Raw genomic sequence first — 12,021 nt, forward strand, 5'->3', positions numbered from 1 at the left:
ATGCCAGGGCCAGCAAGAAGAGGGTCTTGAGGGTCAGATCCCTGTCTGACGACTCTCGGAGTGCTCGAACGGCGTTCGAGTCAGACTCCTAGGACGAGAGTTCCCATCCCACGCAGGGGCCCTGAGTTCCCTGGGTGGGCAAGACCTTTCTAAGCTCCTTCATAAGCAAGGAGATCTCGAACGAGTTCGAGATGTCCAATCCCCTCAGTTTCAGGACGAGCGCCAAGGCGGCTCTGTATCCTTTGACTGTGGGGACTGAGAGGAGCTTCTCTCGGCGAAGAACGAGAGGAAATCCGCTACCTGCTGAAGAGTGGCTCTGAGAGGAGATAGACCCCCGTCTACGACACCAACCCACAGAAGACGGCCCACTTCCCCTGGTACACAGCTGCAGAGGACTGACGGACGTTTCCAGCCATCTCTGTTGCTGCGCTACGAGAAAAGCCTCTCGTTCGCAAGAGATGGTGGATAACAGCCAGCCGTGAAGACGTAGAGACTGGACTGCTCGGTGGTACCGCTCGACGTGTGGCTGTGCGAGAAGGTTGTGCCAAGGGGGAATCTCTCTCGGTTTCTCCTGCGAGAAGAGCCAGCAGGTCCGGATACCAAATGGCCTGTGGCCATTTGGGAGCCACCATGGATCATCCTGAGATTCGGGGTGACCAGTGCTCGACTGATCACCTTGCGAATCAGGCTGAACGGGGGAAAGGCATAGGCGAAGAGGTTGTCCCACGGGTGTTGAAGAGCGTCCTCTGCAGCTGCCCATGGGTCCGGCACGGCCGAGAAGAACACCTGTAGCTTCCTGTTGTGCCGGGTGGCGAACAGATCCACGACTGGTCGCCCCCACAGGTCGAAGAGCCTTTCCGCCACGTCCTGGTGTAGAGACCATTCGGTCCCTATCACCTGATCCCGACGGCTGAGCGTGTCTGCTACTACATTCTTCCTCTTCCCTGGAATGTAGCGTGCCGACAGCTCTATTGAGTGTGCCTCGGCCCACTCGTGCACCTGCCGATCAACTGGTACAACGGGAGAGAACACTAGTCCCCCCCTGTTTGTTGACGTAAGCCACCACCGTGGTGTTGTCGCACATCAACACCACTGAGTGTCCCATCAAGCGGTCCTGGAACTCTTGGAGAGCGAGGAACGCTGCCTTGAGTTCCAGTACATTGATGTGAAGGTGCTTGTCGTTCTCGTCCCACACTCCTGAAGTCAGCAACTCCTCCAGGTGTGCACCCCATCCCTCGGTCGATGCGTCTGAGAACAGCTGCATGTCCGGGGGGGGAGTGCGCAGGGCACTCCTCTTAAGAGGTTCCTGTCGTCAGCCACCAGGCTAGGTCCTGCCTCACCTCCTGTGTCAGTGACACTGGAAAGCTTGGGGGATCCGTCGCCTGTGACCAACTCTCCTTTAGTCTCCACTGAAGAGACCGCAGGTGAAGACGCCCGTGAGGGACTAACTTCTCGAGTGACGACAGGTGTCCGATCACGACTTGCCATCGCTGAGCTACCTGCCTTTCCTGCGAGACAGGAACTGGTTGGCTGCCTCCCTGAATCTGCTGATCCGCGAGTCTGCGGGGAAGACTCGCCCTGCTACCGTGTCGATCAGCATACCCAGGTACTTCATCCTCTGCTTGGGCTCGAGATCGGACTTTTCGAAGTTCACAACGATCCCAGATCGCGACAGAACTCGAGCAGTCGATCCCTGTCCTGTAGCAACTGCGAGCGGGAGCTCGCCAGGACTAACCAATCGTCGAGATACCTCATCAGACGTATCCCGTGCGAATGGGCCCAAGCAGACACCAGAGTGAACACTCGCGTGAACACCTGTGGGGCGGTTGAGAGACCGAAGCAAAGTGCCCTGAACTGGTACACCGTCCCGTCGAGGATGAAGCGGAGGTACTTTCTGGAGGACTGATGAATGGGTATTTGGAAATACGCATCCTTCAAGTCCACTGAAAGCATGAAATCGTTCTCCCTGATGGAGTCGAGCACTGATGCGTGCCGTTCTCCATATCGTGAACCGGGTCTGGCGAACAAACCGGTTCAGGGGAGAGAGATCTATCACCGGGCGCCAGCCTCCCGTAGACTTTTCCACCAGGAAGAGTCGACTGTAAAAGCCCGGTGACTGATCCGTGACGATTTCTACAGCTCTCTTGCTCAGCATGCGTCTTGATCTCCTGTCTCAGTTACTACGTCCTTCGATGACCCTGGAACGTACGACTGCTGTTGGACCGGGTTGGAGGTGAGGGGTGGCCGAGATTCGAAGGGTAATAGATATCCCTCCCGAAGGACATCTACAATCCAGGTCTCGGCGCCGTAGCGCTGCCAAGTTGCCCAATGGCTGGCCAGGCACCCCCCCACTTCCGGCAGCAGGTGAGGGGGAACGCCGTCCCTAGCGTTTCCCCCCTTTCTTCGACTTCTTCCCAGAGCCTCCACGGGAGGAGGAGGGCTGGTTACGGCTCCCCTTGCCAGAAGTCGAAGAAGACAGAGTCATTCCCCGGGGCTTCGACGCAGCTACCGTCTTAGCCACCGAGGAAGCGCTAGCCGAGCTCTTAGACTTGGCCGCAGTCCGAGGCTGCCAGAAGCCTTCGAGACCGCCTGTGAACCAGCCGGTCACTGCGTCAGTGCGCCGTCTGTCCACCGCAGCGTCCACCATCTCTCCTGGGAAGAGAGACGTGGAACTCCGTAAAGGTCCGTTGCGAAGTCCCAACGCCGCTTCACGCCCGGCCGCCCTGGAAAAACCCGAGTAAGGACAGCGTCCCTTTCGTCGGGAGAACCCAGGTTGGCCCACAGGATCACCGTCTGGGGGCAAGGAAGGAGATGGCTCTTCCCCCAGACTGGCAAAGTCTCCCTGAAGGCCGAGTCATCTTCGGGAGAAATTCCCCCGGAGTTGGCTGCGACCTTAGGATACTGTGAGGGACCACAGATCTAGCCAGGAGTACGGCCTGGAAAGCTGCCATGGTGGTAGATTCCAGGCCGAGTGCCTCTTGCTGCGAGAACCACAGGTTCTCGGACAGGAGCTGCTGCAGAGACACACCCGGAGTTAGCCTGGCTAACTCCGGGTTCACCTGTTTGGGCGGCATCGGGTCTTCAGATGGCACGTAAAAACGCCGCTGTCGCAGCAGAGGAGGTGGAAGCAGCTTGCTCGACCTGCCAGACTTTGAGCGAGAAAACCGTCTTGTCCGGAGACAAGCGATTCAACCTGGTCCAGCACTGAGTCCGCAAGCTCAGAACGCGGCAAGCCCACCGTCGGTCTGGGTTCCCTCTTCGGGCCCCAGAACGACTCGAGCCGGGACGTGGGCTCGGATGGTGGGAGCGGCGATCCTCCGCGAGGTCGTTGTGCTGACGAATCAGCGCAATAACCTCGGCAAAGTTCCTCTGGATCTCAGGAGTGACTGCGTCCTGCGGAGTCGGACCGTCCAGTCCCTCAAACAGGAGCACCTCCCGAGACCCTCCTCCCTCAAGGAGAGGAGCAGCGACAGACCCCTCTCGGTCTCCTCCAACCACCTGTGCGTACGACCTTGGGCTGGTCCGAGAAACCGAGCCTGGTACGTACGACGACGTGGTGGGATCCTGAGGGGCGCACCCCTCACGATCACTCCTCAATACCTCGCCCCTCCCGGTGTAACCCGAGGAGGTTGAAGGTATGGGAGAGGAAGACCTGACGCTCCCTCCTCGCTCGCTGGCAGAACCAGCGGGCTTGGAAGACTGCAGGCGATCGCCAACCCGCGGTGGCGATCGAGCTGCAGACCTAGTCGAGCCGTCTCGCTGTGGAGAACGGCTGGACCGAGAACAGCGGCCCCGGTCTCGTGTGTCAGAGGAGCTGGTGCTGGTCGCCGTACCCGATCGCTCTCTGTGAGAGTGACGGTCAGGCGACCGGCGAGCTCCACTGTCACGGTGAGATCGGTGCGTATCCTCACGGTGCGTCAGTTCGCTGGTACCAGCCGTGGCTGGTGCCGGCGAACGGGGGGACCTCTTCCCAGCCTCAGCCCTGGTTCCGGCGGTCATGGACCGTCACGTCGCCCGGGTAGCCAGCTGCTCGCCGCGAGAGCGAGAGCTGGTCTGGTGAGAGTCGCGTGAGCGGCTGTCACCAGTCTTCCGCTCCGTGCCGTGAACCTGACGCTGAGCGGACTCAGAGGTCTGGTTCCTGGCTGCACGGTCGCTGGTAGGCGACCGTACACTCGGTACCTCTCGCGAACGAGCGGGCCGAGACGGACCCTGCTGCTGTGGCCGAACCACTGACAGCAGGTGAGGAAGTGCCGGTGTTAGCCGGCACTCCTCTGGTCCCCGTAGTCTTCTTCCTTGCGGAAGAAGAGACGGGTCCTGCCCCCGAAGGAGCAGGGTGACCACGGAAGAAACCCCCCGTCTCACCAGAGCGAGACGGGCCCTTAGAAGTTCCCGAAGGAGACTTCTTAGGGGGGGGGGAGGCGACCTTCTTCTTCTTCGGCGGGGGAGCCTTAGAAGAAGAAGGGGAAGAGGCGGCAGACGACGACGACGACGAAGAAGACGATGAAGACGACGACGACACCTTCCTCCTCTTCTTCTTCTTCTTCGTCAACCTTCTCAGGACCGACGTCAGATCTGTCATCCAGGACGGAGCCGGGGCTGCTGTTGCCGAAGCAACAGGGCCCGGACGCACCTGTCCGAACAGATCAGCATCGGGAGCAGCGGCGCCAGGAACAGGAACAACATCAGCAGGTGCGAGCATCACAGGAACGGCAGAAGAGACAGCAGGAGCAGGTACAGGAACGGCAGCAGTGGTCAACGTCACGTCCGTGGACAGCAGCTGGGCAGGTACGGCAGACTGTGTAGGCGGTCCAGATGGGCGGACCAGCGGCACAGACATCCTAGGTACCGGTGGGAGGTCCAGGGGCGAGCTCTTCGGGCACACGAAGTCCGGTCGCGGCAGCACGGCAAACCCAGGTGGCGGCATCACACTCCCCCGAGTTACGGCGACTGGCCCCTGCACCGATGTAGTGGGTGTCACAGAGACCGCGTGCTGGGTGTACACCAGGTGAGGAGGTGAAGCGTAGCCGGGTGTTGTAAGGGTCGTGGTGGTGGTCGTGACCGTTGCATGGGTGACCGCCACGGCGCCAGCGAGATGGTAGAGCAGCCCCTGGACACTCGGCACGCCCTGCAGCCCCAACGATGCCCACACCTGTCCGAGGTCATCCTTCGCGGCAACCGCACCGAGGGAGGCAAAAGTCGGGTGATTAGGGGGATCCTCCCTACCCGCTCGGCTCAAAATGCGAAGGACGAACGGATAGAGGACCCAGAGTACAACTCGACGTCAGGGTATCTAGCGCCCTCCTCCACACTCGACAAGTCAGGAGAGGAGAAGGACCTAGACACCCCCCCCGAAGGGGAAGGCGCGAGACGTGGAAGTTGAGCGGGCGGCAGGAAAGAAGACGAAGTGTCCGTCACCAAAGGAGTCGCGGGAGAGCTTTCCGACGACTCCTTTGCAGGCCTTCGCTTCTTTCTGCCCTCATACAAAGTCCACTGCGCCTCCGACCAATCACTACAAACATCACAAGGCTCGGCTCGGGTGCATTCGCGCCCCCGACACCGAGCACACAAAATATGAGGGTCTATCTCCGGGAAAGAGCGGAACTTCCCGCATTTACGCCCTTCGGTACCCGGGCATAGTCTCCGTGGGGTAGCGAGGCGAGGAGATTCCATCATTATCAATTTCAGTTGAATTAATATGAAAAGAGAGAAATGATTGTACTTACAATGAACTCTTTCATACACAAACACAACCAAATACTCAAGAAAGCAAACGACGAGAAGCGGGCAGAGAGCGTCGAACACACACGTCCACTCGCTGTGAGGCCGAAAGCAAAAGTGATTTGTTTACCTCCCAGTCGCGCGCGCGCGCCTGTCGGACAAGCAGTTAACTACCGAACCCCTTGTTCGAAAGCTTACGACCTATCCAGCTGCCGCTAGTACCTTCCTATTGTAAAAGGACCGAAGGTTTGTATGCCGTGTCGGAACAAGTACTTTTTTTGAGATTGTTCACGCCAATCGTACATGGTCCACTCTGTACCCTGCGATTTTTTACCCTATCATAAAAAATGGCCACTAGCCGCAACAATTTAGGTACATAGTAGCTACATAGGCTATCAGTATCCCTACTATACTAGGTAAGCATTCCAGTCCAAGAAGGACACCCAAAAGTTGGCAAGTTCTATAGCCTAGCCTAGTAGGTAAGCTAAGCTTTACCTAGCCTATACCTATAGGCTAGTACCAAGGTAATGGCTTACTTCAGTAATGGCAGCGACTGTTAATAATAAATTATGTCAACATCAGCCTAGCCATAGGATATACAAAGTAATTAACCAACTTTAAACAACCTACAACAAAATCCTTACCTGCTTCGTAAAATTCCCGATCAACACTTCGGGTTAGAAGAGTTGTTTACGTAGTAGTAGTTATGGGTCGAGGCAATGCCTTTGCAACGGCGCCTCTTAATCTTGGGTAATTTTTTTTTGTTTATTTGTTTAGCTCATTCCTTTTTTTCTCTCTCTTTTTTCCACATCAAGTATATGGTTTCTTTTCTTATTTCGTTGTTACCTGAAAATAGAAATTTTCCCACTACGTCACTTTCCTTCTCTTCATAGGGTTGTTGTAGCCCTATTGCTTTAACCCGTTCTTCTATATATGTACCACAATATAAAAGGAAATGAAATGTCTTCTATTGCATCATTGCAAAAAGGACAACAGGTGTTCTCCTTCTGGTGCCTTTTTGCTATATTTAAATTAAGAGAGTTGGTTCTGGCTTTGAAGAGAAGGACTGAACCCGTAGAGTTGTCATAAATTTCTTCATCTTTTATTTCTCTTTTCCACGTTTTATATATGTTCACAGTCACTTTATTTTCCAACTCTTCTTTCCACCTCTCTGTGTCCCATATTCTGGCTTTGTCCTTTACTTCTGTTCTGGACATTCCTTCTAATTTTCTTAAATTTAGTTTAACTTCATGCATGTACTTTTCCACTGTTTTCCACCAGTTTCTTTCCTTTTCTTGCATATCTGTAATTATTTTCTTCAGTATCTCTTTCCGTCCATTTAAAGTATTATTTACATAGCTTATCTTCCCACTCATAATTCTACTTTTCATTGAAGAAGCTCCTATCTCCCCCCTTAATATGGCTACTACTGTACTTCTACATGCCCCTAATATTTTCCTATATACCCCATTCTCTATTCTTTGTAATTTTTCTATTTCTGCGTCTGTTAGATTAACCACATTGGTTCCGTATAAGACTGACGGTAGAGCTATGTTTTTCCAGAATGTTTTCCCTATTAGAACTTTGTTGCAGCTTTTTTCTATCACGGAGTAGGTTAGGTTGGCTAACTTCTGTGCTTTATTCAAACCATGCAGACGCAGAACTCATTGATAACAATTAATTAACATTATATAGAAGTATTCCATATCACCATATGTGGTGATTATTTCTTTACATGACTTTCCTGTTAAATGAAAAAAATAAAAAAAGTACTGCAATAGATAGGCAAATTAAATGAAAATGCAATTGATAGTAAACTCCATGTAACTGATGGAGTCAAATTTACCTCTTGAGGCAACAACATTAAATAAAGAATGGAGGTGACGACGTTGCATATTTCAATGTAGCTTAGCTGTATCCAGTCCAACGTCTCTTTCCTTTTGCTGAAATGCTAGAAGGGCTTACTACAATTATTTCCGTGTTTATTGGGAATAAGTAAGTTCCTTCTCCAAAACTACACTTTAATTTGCTTAGATATTCATTACAGCTGTGACTTATACCTCTTTAATGATCTTACTCTTTCAATGTAGAGCATTCAGGAACCACTTAGAGCATCGTCCAATAACTACATGTATATTCTGTAGGAATGTAAATAGAATGATGAGAACACAATACTGGTGACAAGTTCACTAGAATGAACGGATCCAAAGTTTAATAACTTTTCATGTTGTAGCATATATTATTACCTCACAACTACTAAATGATACACACTTCAGAAATACGTGGAAACCTTTATTTCAAGGCTAAAGAGATCTAAACGAAAGCTTGGGTGAAACGTCGTGACGAGAGAGAGAGAGAGAGAGAGAGAGAGAGAGAGAGAGAGAGAGAGAGAGAGAGAGAGAAAATTATATATGATACAACTTAGTATAACCAAATTCATGTACAGTATATCGTTTACAGTAATAAATATAAAAAAGATACATTAAAATTCACGATCATAGAGAGAGGGAGAGAGAGAGAGAGATCAACCGATGTAAAACAATGTAAATGTTAAAAGCAACTCTTAGCAGTGGTTAAAATGTACCCGGAATTATTAAAAAATACGTCTTTTAAATGAATAAAAACCTTTGCCTCTGCACAACCAGCTGAGTGCTATTACCAGTACTATAGTAGATTCACATCAACCAGCATTTGACGTCTAGGCCAGTTCCTTACGACGCTCGTGATTGGCTGTTGATAAGCCAATGGCAGGGTTGGAAACCCTCAGTCTCTCGAGAGAGTTCACGTAGGCAGGATGTATGTTCTACCTCTCCTGAAAGATGTATACCTCAGGAGAGATGGAAGATACATCCTACCTAAGTGGACGCTCGAGTTTCCAGCCATGCCATTGGCTTATCAACAGCCAATCAGGTGCGTCGTAAGGGACTGGCCTAGACATCAAATGCACGCCGATGTGTATCTACTATAGCAAACATATGTATACAGAAATTATGTATGAAAATTCGTAACATAAATACGTCTACGGGTACAACTAGCCTCGTTTCACGGGCAGAACCAGCTCCATTTCCCATGTTTCATGCCCATCGGACCTGCCGTTTGGCCGTGACTGAATGACAGACGGACGGATAAACATTACGCCCATTATAGTAAGATTGTGCCCTCAACTGTAGGTGAGTGATGGCAAGAATAAACTATAAAATTTATTTAATTCCCACTTAAGTAACAATTCCATGACAAGGATACTGGTCCGGGTGACGATGGATGAGTGATCAACTGCCTATATGTAGTACTACGTGTGTATGTGTACTACACTTTGTATATAATGGCGTATTTCTTGTTGTGACAAGCCATTGTGGCTTTTAAGAAGGCTATGTCAGCAAGACTGAGTTTGTTGTGGGGGATATTGTAGTATCTGGAAGTCCATGGGCTTGGAGATCAGTAATAATGTGGAGGAGCACAAAGCAGAGATCACTACAGGGCAGCTGAAAACTCTTTCAACAGATTAAGAGAAAGGAGTAGAATGGAACAGAAGTGAAAAACCACCCCAGAAGCGCAGTTGCTTTTCCACATAGATAATCTACTCTCAGTGATTACAAATTAGCATTTGTTTAAGCTACCTACTTTATTTTTTGTATATCTAAGCATGCTAAGCCTGAGTTAATTTTTTGGAGATCTGGAACAGATTACTCAAATTCCCATTGTTTATGTAAAAAATTCGCTCTGTTCAAGTATACAGAGTAAGTCTGTTAACCAAGGTATGACTTGGTGTCAAGTCATTTTGTCACATTTGTGTTTTCATTCCCTTCCCTGCATCTTGCAAAGTTTAGTGCTGTGTTACGACTTTCGTTTTTAAATGTGGTCTCTGCATTATGTAAAATGTATGGTTTTATCTAGTGTACCTGTTTGTTCACTTGCAAAAAATATCAGACCTACAACGTAGAATGGAGCAATGTTTATTGGAATGGAATGAAATGGAATGAAGATAAGAGTTTAGGACGAAGGCCAAGCACTGGGACCTGTCATTCAGAGCTGGAAAGGAAAATGAGAGTAGATAGGTTTAAAATGTGTAACAGGGGGTTAAATTTCTCAGTTGCAATATGAAATCATTGTAAAGGAATCCAAGGGGTTACAGCTAGGGGTCGAAAGAACGCTGCATAGAACCTTTAGAAATGCATACAGTGACATTAATTGATAGGAGAGGGTGGAAAGAAAGATGAAAGACAAGATGAACGGAGATAGTACAGTAAAAGGAATGAAAAGGGTTGCAGCTAGGGGGCCGAATTCACACTGCAAAGAACATTAAGCAATGCCTACGCTGACAACTCTATCTCGCCACGGAAACTGATGTTTATTACTTTTATTTTTAGTTTTTTGGTGTTGATATATCTTTTAATAAAGAACACATAGTAAAATTTAGAAATGTAGTGTAATTAGCTTTCCCTTAATGCAAAATCATCTGTATTATGAATGTTTACTCATATGCAACAATTTTGTTGCATAACTATTATACATTGACTTCTGTATCTTAACAGAGATGTTTGTTTTATGAAGAAGCAATTGTATGGAATGAAATTGAATATCGAGTTTAGGTTAAATACCAAGCACTGGGACCCTTGTGGTATTTCAGCACTGGAAAGGATATTGAGGGTAGGTAGGTTTGGAAGGTGTAACAGGAGTTGAGTTGAATATGGAATTCAGCCCAAAGTCCAAGCAGTTGCACTGTGAAGCAATTGTTAGGAGAGGGTGGAAAGTAAGATGGAAGAAAGAGAATATGAAAGGAGGTACAGTAAAAGCAACGAAAGAGGTTACAGCTAGGCATCAAAGACACGCTGCAAAGAACTTTAAGTAATGCCTACAGTTTGTTTCTTTGTATGGTGTTTAACGTTGCATGGAACCAGTGGTTATACAGCAATGGGACTTCCGAACCACATCGAGAGTGAACTTCTGTCACCAGAAATACACATCCCTCACACCTCAATGGAATGCCCAAGAATAGGACTCGCGGCCGATGAGGTGGTACGCCAACACCATACCAGTGAGGTGCTGTTAAGCCTACGGCACTACCACCCTATGGGCGTGTACCAGGAGGCAACCCTTAGTTGCACTATGAAATATTTGAAGCTATTGTATGTATTAAATAGGGGTGTGCGGATTCATGGCAACATACAAACTTCTTAGTAATGTTCAGCTGTTCTGCAGTTGGGAAGTTTGTTAATTAAGCTCCAGGCTCAGCATTATTCAGTGATTGGTGGCAGCTAGGTTCTCTACCTGTCGAATGATCACCTTTGATTTAGTGGGTTGTTAATGACAAGATTCCAAGTAAGGAAGTCTGTCTAGGCGAGAATGGTAGGTATGGAAGTTCTTGGTCGGGTGTGAATCAGATTTCTGGGAGTGCAAAAATGGAGTGTGCGTGTTATAAAACCGTGAAGTGCAAAGGGCTTGTGGAAAAATCAGCCATTCTTTGGTGAGAGTGGATAAGTTTTATCATCAGTTGTTCACTTTGCAATTCTCAAGGTAAGTTTTATAATCGGTTATTTTGCAACTTTCAATATTCACTTGAGAAATAGACAAGTGACTAATTACTTGTTGTAACAATAGACAGACCACTGCTCCAAACACTGTCATTTACTAGCATCAGGTTCAATAGGGAAGAAATGTAGTGGAACATTAAATTTAGGCCAAAAGTCAAGCACTAGACCTCTTTGAGTTTATTCAGTGCTGAAAATGTAAGAGTAAAATGTTTTAAAAGTGCAAGAGGAGGAAAACCTTGCTGTTGCACTATGAAAAAATTATTAGTAGGGTGGAAAGCAAGATGAAAGGGAACGTGAATGGAGATGGTAGTAAAACAAACAAAATGAGTTGCAGCTGGGGGTTGAAGAGATGCTGCAAACAACCCAAGTAGTAATGCCTCTGGAGACCGATGTCTCCTGATTTTTAGGCACAAGTATCACTTTTCTTTTCTATCCCCTCATATTTATTTGTCATCAATTAATAAAACCAATACACCAAATTCAGTAGAAGTCAACATTAATTCTACTGTGTATAATTTGGATTTGCTTCAGTGTTTATATTTTCTCCTACATACTTTGAAATTAATGTCTAGGATGGTCTCTCATCCTTCAAGGAATTCAACTGGGTTAAAGTTTGGAAGCCTTCCTTTTAATAAAATGGCCAGGTTAAAAACCAAACACTTAGTCAAGCACAACTTTCTCCTTGTGGAACAAGAGAAGACATTGAATTCTGCACTGAGGGTGACATCACATATCACCTGCAAAAAAGAGCAAAATTTCAGCTCTCCACTAA

The 12,021-nt window shown here is 48.7% G+C and overlaps 1 protein-coding gene across 1 annotated transcript in view; it reads right to left on the bottom strand.

Annotated features, from left to right (window-relative positions):
- The window catches only part of LOC135203213 (titin-like), a 39,763-nt gene extending 32,615 nt beyond the window's left edge, over positions 1-7,148 (bottom strand). Inside the window, exon 1 of the mRNA XM_064232970.1 lies at positions 6,363-7,148. The gene's annotated coding sequence lies outside the window, so the exon portion shown is untranslated. The remainder of the gene's footprint in view (positions 1-6,362) is intronic.
- Positions 7,149-12,021: the final 4,873 nt, after the last annotated feature.

This window comes from Macrobrachium nipponense, chromosome 24, assembly GCF_015104395.2.
Source record: "Macrobrachium nipponense isolate FS-2020 chromosome 24, ASM1510439v2, whole genome shotgun sequence".
NCBI classification, from domain to species: Eukaryota; Metazoa; Arthropoda; class Malacostraca; order Decapoda; family Palaemonidae; genus Macrobrachium; species Macrobrachium nipponense.